General features: G+C 40.9%; 1 long non-coding RNA gene across 1 annotated transcript; it reads left to right on the top strand.

The window, feature by feature from the left end:
- Window positions 1-4045: 4045 nt before the first annotated feature.
- Window positions 4046-5443, top strand: LOC123163132 (uncharacterized). Its single transcript, XR_006481725.1, has 4 exons — window positions 4046-4211; window positions 4308-4316; window positions 4457-4609; window positions 5003-5443. It is a non-coding gene; the product is annotated as an uncharacterized lncRNA (long non-coding RNA).
- The last annotated feature ends 2470 nt before the right edge of the window (window positions 5444-7913 follow it).

Here is a 7913-nt window from a genome sequence, read left to right as displayed (position 1 = left end):
GATACCTTTACCAAATCATGTTCACACACTTAGCTCACAACAGTAGGACATGTTCACACACCTCTAATTCATCCCCGATGAATCAGACCTGACTCAACTCTAAGAAGTAGCAAGCATGACAAACAAGCATGAACGAGTAGGCACATCAGGGCTCAAACAACTCCTACTCATGCTAGTTGGTTTCATCCATTTACTGTGGCAATGACAGGTCATGCAGAGGAAAGGGGTTCAACTACCGCAACATGTAACAGTTGAGTCGTTGTTGTCCTAATGCAGTAAAAGAGAGCAGGAGCAAGAGAGTGGGATTGTATCGGAATGAACAAGGGGATTTTGCTTGCCTGACACTTCCGAAGATAGTATAGTCTTCATTGATGTCATCGAACTCATCGTCAGAACCACGTCTACAGAAGGGGAACGGTTACAAACAACAGAGAGGAAACACAATCAATGCAATGTGACAATATGATGCATGAATGTGACATGGCAATATGATGTGATTTGAGCTAATGCAGCTAGCAACAGAAGGGTTTGAGTTAATTTGAACAAAAGGTTCAAATTCAAATTCAAGCTATGAATTTCCAAAGTGCATTAACATGTTTTGAACTATACAACAAGGTTAAGTTGCTTTATCATGCATGAAACCAGTACAGATGGATAGATTGGATTTTTCTGATCTTTTTTCATATATAATTTGTTTCATTTGGAGTTACAGATTAATTTCTATGATTTTTAGAAGTTTTGGGCATTTTATGAAAATAAATAAATCATTCAGATTTATTTAAATTCCAGAAAAGCTTTACTACGTCAGCATTGCGCAAGGCTGATGTCAGCAGGTCAACTGGGCCGGCCAGGTCAAACTTGAGCTGCAGGACCCACTGGTCAGTGACCAAGTGCTGCCTAGAGTCACAGACAGGTGGGGTCGGGTCAACAGCCACATCAGCATAGTCAATACTGACGTGTGGGCCCACTGGAATTAGATTAAACTTAATCTTATTTAGTTAGCCAGTTAGTTAGGCAGTCGGGCCCGACTGTCTGTTACTGGAGGTTAATTAGCGGCGTGATTAGCCGCTAATGACTGCCAGGACGGCAGTCGCCGGAGCCTTGCCGGCGGCAACCAAAACGACGGCGGCTTGGCTCGAATTTGAGCTACGGGTGGTGGTTTGGCGCAGTAAGGGCACTGGGGAGTAGCTCTTGCTCGTCCGCATCCAAAGGACCGGACGGGAGGCTGCGGGGTGGCCAGGAGCAGCGCCGGCAGCGAGCAAGGCGGCGGCGGGAGCATGGTGGGCTGCGGGTTTGGGGCTGTGGTGCACGAGAGGGGGAGATGTGGGCGGCTACGATCTTGTGTGGTCGTTCAGAGCATGGTGGTGTATGCGGGTGGAAGCTCCAGTGGCTATAGCCATGGCAGCGACATGGCGTGGTGGCGGCGAGCTTCGGCCATGGCGGAATTGGTGTTAGAGGACGCGCTAGAGGAAGGGAACATGGGGGATTGGAGAGGAGCTCACAGAGGACTCGCAGAGAAGCCCAGCGTGCTCGGGGAAGCGTCGGAGGCGACGGATTGACGACGGCGATCTCGGGTGCCCGTCGGTGTAGATGATGATGATGGCGTCGCTGCGGTGCTTCCCGGCTTGCTTGGCTCGGTGGAGGTGACGAGGACGACGGCACGGAGCTCATGGGCACGTCAGAGGGGCGAGGGGGTGGCTGTGGCCGCGGCTATGGCGAACGGCGGTGACGAGCTCCGTTCGGAAGCGAGCAGAGAAGGGGGAGGGGTCCAGAGAGAGAGGGGAGAGACACAGGGGGTCGAGGGAGGTGCGTGGCAACGCGAGGGGAGGTCCAGGGCGACAGGAGGACATCTAGGCAGGGTGGAGGTGGCGCGCGCGCGGTGAGCACACGCCCTCCTGCCTACTGGCAGGAGGTTGAAGACGGTGGGGCGGCTGGGCTGGGCCAGCTACAGTGCTGGGCCACAGCTGGGCTGCACAGGACCTGGGTCAGCCAGGTAAGGCCCAGATAAGTCCCTTCCTTTTTATTTCCTGTTTTTCTTTTCTTTCTGTAGGTTTGTGGCTTTTCTAAAAATGCTTAGGAACTTTCAAAAATCATGAAACTGCTCATGCCCACAGTATAGAATATATTCAACAGTAAACATTTTAGTTTATGATTATTTGGACATTTAAAATATTTTATAGCATTTAAATGTCCAAATGCAAATAACATATGATTTAATCCAGTGACCTTAGGATGTCCTAGAAAATTGTGCACCATTTTTTCAGAGGTTCTAGACCAAGGCAAAGATCTTATATCTTATATTTACTAGCAAACATGCCCGTGCGTTGCAACGAGAGAGAAAAAATTTACACGCCAGCCAAATAAGTTTGACTCAATACCCTGACATATGAGCGTTCTCTATTTTAACACAGTGACTCACGATGTTGCGAACATGTTTTATAATTTGCGATCAGTTTTGTAAAATCTAATATTTATTGAAACTACGAAAATTTTATGATTTCCCACACATTTCTGAATTCACAAACATTTTATGATTTCTCAAACATGTTTTTCAAAAATTTGCAATATTTTGAAATTTGGAAATATCGAATTAATTTAAAGAAGGAAAAAAACAAAAAAAGAAATGAGAAAATAAAAGAAAAAGACAAAAGATGAAATTAAAAAATAAGGGAGTCACGCCCTGCGTGCCGGCCAATGAACACGCACTGGGGGAAGGGAGGTGCATCACAAGAAGAGGGGGAAATCTGCAGAACCTGAGGATAAAGAATTACACTCTAGCCAAATAAGTATGACTCGATACCCTGACATATGAGCATCCTCTATTTTGACACAGTGACTCGCCTTGTTGCAACTTATCTTTCTTCCAACCCTTGCTGATGATAGATGCGATATCCATGTGATCGCAATGTAGTCGACATGGTAAATCCCAAGGCAATGAGCTTGCCATTGCACGGCAAACTTTTAAACTTTTAAAAAAATCTCATCGACCACAAACTTGCAATTTTTTTGAGTTTTTCAACATTTTCTAAAATTTCGTGGACATTTTTGTCATATTCACGATTTTTTTTGAATACATGGTTTTTTTTCAAAATCATGAACATAGTTTTATTTCCTGTCATTTTTTTCCAAATTATGTTTTTTAATGATTTGCGAACATTCTTCTAAAATCACTAATATTTTTAAAAATGCGAATTTTTTATGATGTCCCACACATTTTTGAAATCACAAATATTTTATGATTTCTCAAACATGATTTAAAAATTTGCAATGTTTTGAAATTTGGAAATCTCAAATTAATTTAAAGAAGGAAAAACACAAGAAAAAAGGAAATGAGGAAAAAAAGACAAAAGACGAAATGCAAAAAAAAAAGAAAAAAAAATAGGCGTCACGCCCTGCGGGCCGGCCCATTAACGCGCACTGGGTGGGGATGGGAGGTGCGTGACAAAAATGGTGGGGAAAATTAGTACAACCTGGGATTCAAACCCTGGTGTTAGAGGTGGGACTGATAGCCTTGAGCCACTGTGCCATCTCTGAGTTTCCATTATACATGCAGTATCACCTCTATATAAGAACTTGGTACGACGGCGAATTTGGAAAAAAGCGAATCGTTTTTTAGTTTAACTTACGGGTGGCATTGGTGGGTAATTCTTGCCAACTTTGAGGGTATTTTTTATGACGTACGACCAGAAAACTAATTTGCTTTATTATTAGGTAGAGAGGTAGAGACTAATTGAAGGCACCATTGGAGTTACCACGTTAATCCTAGAAAACCATGTAAAAACATCCTTAGGATCTCAATTCAACGATTAGGATCAAATAACAGATCAAAGAGTCTTTACTAAAAAAAACAGGTCAAAAAGTCTTTTCTTCAAAAAAAAAGGAAAAACAGATCAAAGGGTTATACCAAAAGAGTCTGGGCGCTTCTTCTTACCGCACGCACGACTCCTTTGATTTCCACCTTGCCGTGTCAAAAAAGGACTCCACAGTCCAAAAAAGTAATAATAATAGGACTCCTCCATTTCCACCTTGCCGTGAAAAAGGACTCCTCAGCCAAAAAAAGGACTCCTTCGATTGTCTCCTACCATCAGTACGCCACACATGATCTATGAAGAAATAATCCTAATGCCGTCGCTGCTCCATGAAGGGCTGATCTTCATGCACGCACATATATTACTCCTACCATCAGTACGTCATGAATCATCTAGGGAAAGGTATGATCCGATCGATTATCTCTGGCTATCCCTAATTCTCTTGGTCTCTCCATGATGATGATGCCCCTCTAACCCATCTCCGGCCTGATGTTACAGAGATACGAGGTATATAGCTGAAGCATGAGATGTTGTTGTACATGCATTGGAAGCACAGTATAATCGAGGATGTGTAGTACAAATAGCCGCTAGGATTAATCTAGAAAATAGTGTATTAATCTATTTCTTGATTGATTAATTTGCATCAGGATATCCTAATTAGGTTTGGTGCCAATGGGCGGACGCTCTCTCCAGCTAAATCACCCCTCTAAAGTCACTGCCTCCGGAAATATTCTGTGGCACGCGTGCCTACAAAGAGGGATATATTGTGGCCGTGGTTCATCCCCATTAATTAGTAGCAGGTCAGACACTGTACTTTTTACTGCCCAACTCCCATACTACTATTATCCTGATTGTACTTGCTAATACATATATGGAACTGATGGATACGTATGAATTAATAGATGCATAATTAGATACCAGATGTTGAATACAAGGAATTAATGTCTGCGTACATATATAGATGATTGGAATCTCTAAATATGCTTAGATGCAGAAGCTAATATGTTTTTATAGAGGGTGATTATATATTACTGTATTAGAAAACATTACTGAGCATTGCATAGTTTTATTTATTTGGAACACTGAATTGTTCTTACCATAATCAGATTCTTTGCAAAATCAATCATTTGTCCATATATTTTCCCGATACGAAGTTTTGTCTATTGTTACTTAATAATCCATATTTGGTGTAGGTTGCAAGTGAAGCAGGAGGCCACGATTGACTCACATTCTTTCTTTCGGGTTTCAGTATTTCAATTAGACATTCTTAATTCATGTTAGTTAGAAAACTGATCAATCCTGTCACCACTTAATATATATGGAGCGGAAGAGATATCAAGACAGACATATCATGTACATGTATCTGTCATAAATAGTCCCATATAGAGTTGTAAGTATCACGACCACATGGACAGTTTTCAGCAATATAGTTTGCGCTCATCTGGAAAATGGCAAAAAGAAACTTGCATGTAAATGAGTCAATATTTTATGAAGATGTCAGGTTGGTAGTCCAGTTTGTTTATCTGATAGAAAAAGAGTTGTCATTGATGTTTGTTGAAGATTATATGATCTGTAAGAACCTGTATAGACTGTGTAATTTGATTGCAGATATTATGCTAATTGTTTGGTCAGAAGCGAACAAGTGCAACGGTGAACCATTGCCAGCTTGAGGCAGATGTGTATCACAGAAGGTTGCTGTATGTTCCATATGACTGATGCAAGTTTCTCTTTCAAATTCTTTGAAAGTTTTGACTGTACCTATGGATACAGATTATCCTATCAAAACTGAAAATATAGATTGAAGCCTGAAATAAGCAAGAAGTGAATGATTTTTATTTGCATGTTAAGAGGAAACTTGCGGCCGGGGCTTATATATTACCAAATATTGTCACACCTTTGAGCTTCTACCATAGTTAGGGCATCGTAGTGTGATCTTCATCATTTTTTGCTTGAAGATGTATTGAATCATTAGTCAAGTAGAGACATAAGTCATCTTTTGTGTCTCTATTAAGTCGCGTAAAAATCTCAAAAGTTTCTTAGTGCCTAAAATACGGAGTCAACCCTCCCTGTAAAGTATAGAGATGAAGGTTGGGATTGTGGTTTGCTACTGTCAGCACTCCACAATGCATCATATCTTATATCAAAGGTTTACGTTGACATTAGATTATATTTGCAAACAGCAATACCTTTCATTAGATACACTTTGATCCTATTTCTAACATGAATTTCATTTCAAATTTCAAATTTAAATTATGTAAGTTAGGTCAAACTACACATATTATATCAATTTAATAGCCAACGTTGCATAATCAAAAACACAATGTGTTCATCAGGTTCCATGTTCTTTTTGCTGTCTACAACTGATCCAACCACACTAGCACAAGTCGTCTTAAGTACAAATCAGTAACATTTGTTGTTATTTTACCTCAAAAGGAACATTACGTTGTATGTTTTTAGTAGTGATATTTTATATATAATAATAAACATAAATCGACTCCACTCCCAATTTATATCTTTCTGGGTTTTAATAAACATAAATTTAATATTTAATTGCAAAAAACGAACTAGCCCGTGCAGGTGCACGGGTTGATGACTAGTGATGAACAATTCATAGGGCATTTCAGGTTCATTGGAAAAGATTTTAGTAAACCCTAGTTGGATTAAGGGGGTGCTGGGGGTTTCTGTCATCCCCATTTCAATTTTCTATGAAAATTAAACATGGTTCATCACCAAAGGCTAGCACTAGGCATTACCAGAACCCGGGATGTGACAACTAGTTTCAATCCTCAAACACTGCATGGTTAGGATTTGATTAACATGTGGGTATTCAGAAGTAGTTGATGAGGTAGCACCTATTGCCTTTATTTCAAACCCTGGGTATGGTACTACGTTATGCTTATACTGCTATGCTATGCTCGTAGACGTGGATTGGTTTTGAGAGAATTCATGAAAGATGTGAGAGTTATTGTTAATTAAGGTTTAACTTAAGGTGGCTACTTTAATACACATCTGGGTGGATTGGTTTGGGGCACCCTGGGGATACCAGTGGATTGCCCAGACACCTGGGGAATCCAGTGTTGTCCTAGGAGATCCCGGGGTACCCGTGTGTGAAGGAAATATGCCCTAGAGGCAATAATAAAGTTATTATTTATTTCCTCATATCATGATAAATGTTTATTATTCATGCTAGAATTGTATTAACCGGAAACATGATACATGTGTGAATACATAGACAAAACTATAGTCACTAGTATGCCTCTACTTGACTAGCTCATTAATCAAAGATGGTTATGTTTCCTAACCATAGACATGTGTTGTCATTTGATTAGTGGGATCACATCATTAGAAGAATGATGGGATTGACATGACCCATTCTGTTAGCCTAGCACTTGATCGTTTAGTGTACTGCTATTGCTTTCTTCATGACTTATACAAAGTTCCTGCAACCCCCGTTTACCGGAAGAACACTTTGTGTGCTACCAAACGTCACAACGTAACTGGGTGATTATAAAGGTGCTCTACAGGTGTTTCCAAAGGTACATGTTGGGTTGGCATAATTCGAGATTAGGATTTGTCACTCCGATTGTCGGAGAGGTATCTCTGGGCCCTCTCGGTAATACTCATCACCTAAGCCTTGTAAGCATGTAACTAATGAGTTAGTTATGAGATGACGTATTACGGAACGAGTAAAGAGACTTGCCGGTAACGAGATTGAACTAGGTATTGGATACCGACGATCAAATCTCGGGCAAGTAACATACCGATGACAAAGGGAACAAAGTATGTTGTTATGCGGTTTGACCGATAAAGATCTTTGTAGAATATGTAGGAACCAATATGGGCATCCAGGTCCCGCTATTGGTTATTGACCGAGAATGGTTTTAGGTCATGTCTACATAGTTCTCGAACCCGTAGGGTCCGCACGCTTAACGTTTCGATGACAGTTTTATTATGAGTTTATTAGTTATGATGTACCGAAGTTTGTTCGGAGTCCCGGATGTAATCACGGACATGACGAGGAGTCTCGAAATGGTCGAGACATAAAGATTGATATATTGGACGACTATATTCGGACACCGGAAAGGTTCCGGGTGATTTCGGAGA

The sequence above is a fragment of the Triticum aestivum genome, chromosome 7B, assembly GCF_018294505.1.
Source record: "Triticum aestivum cultivar Chinese Spring chromosome 7B, IWGSC CS RefSeq v2.1, whole genome shotgun sequence".
Lineage (NCBI taxonomy): Eukaryota > Viridiplantae > Streptophyta > Magnoliopsida > Poales > Poaceae > Triticum > Triticum aestivum.
This window is presented reverse-complemented; position numbering and strand designations above follow the sequence as displayed.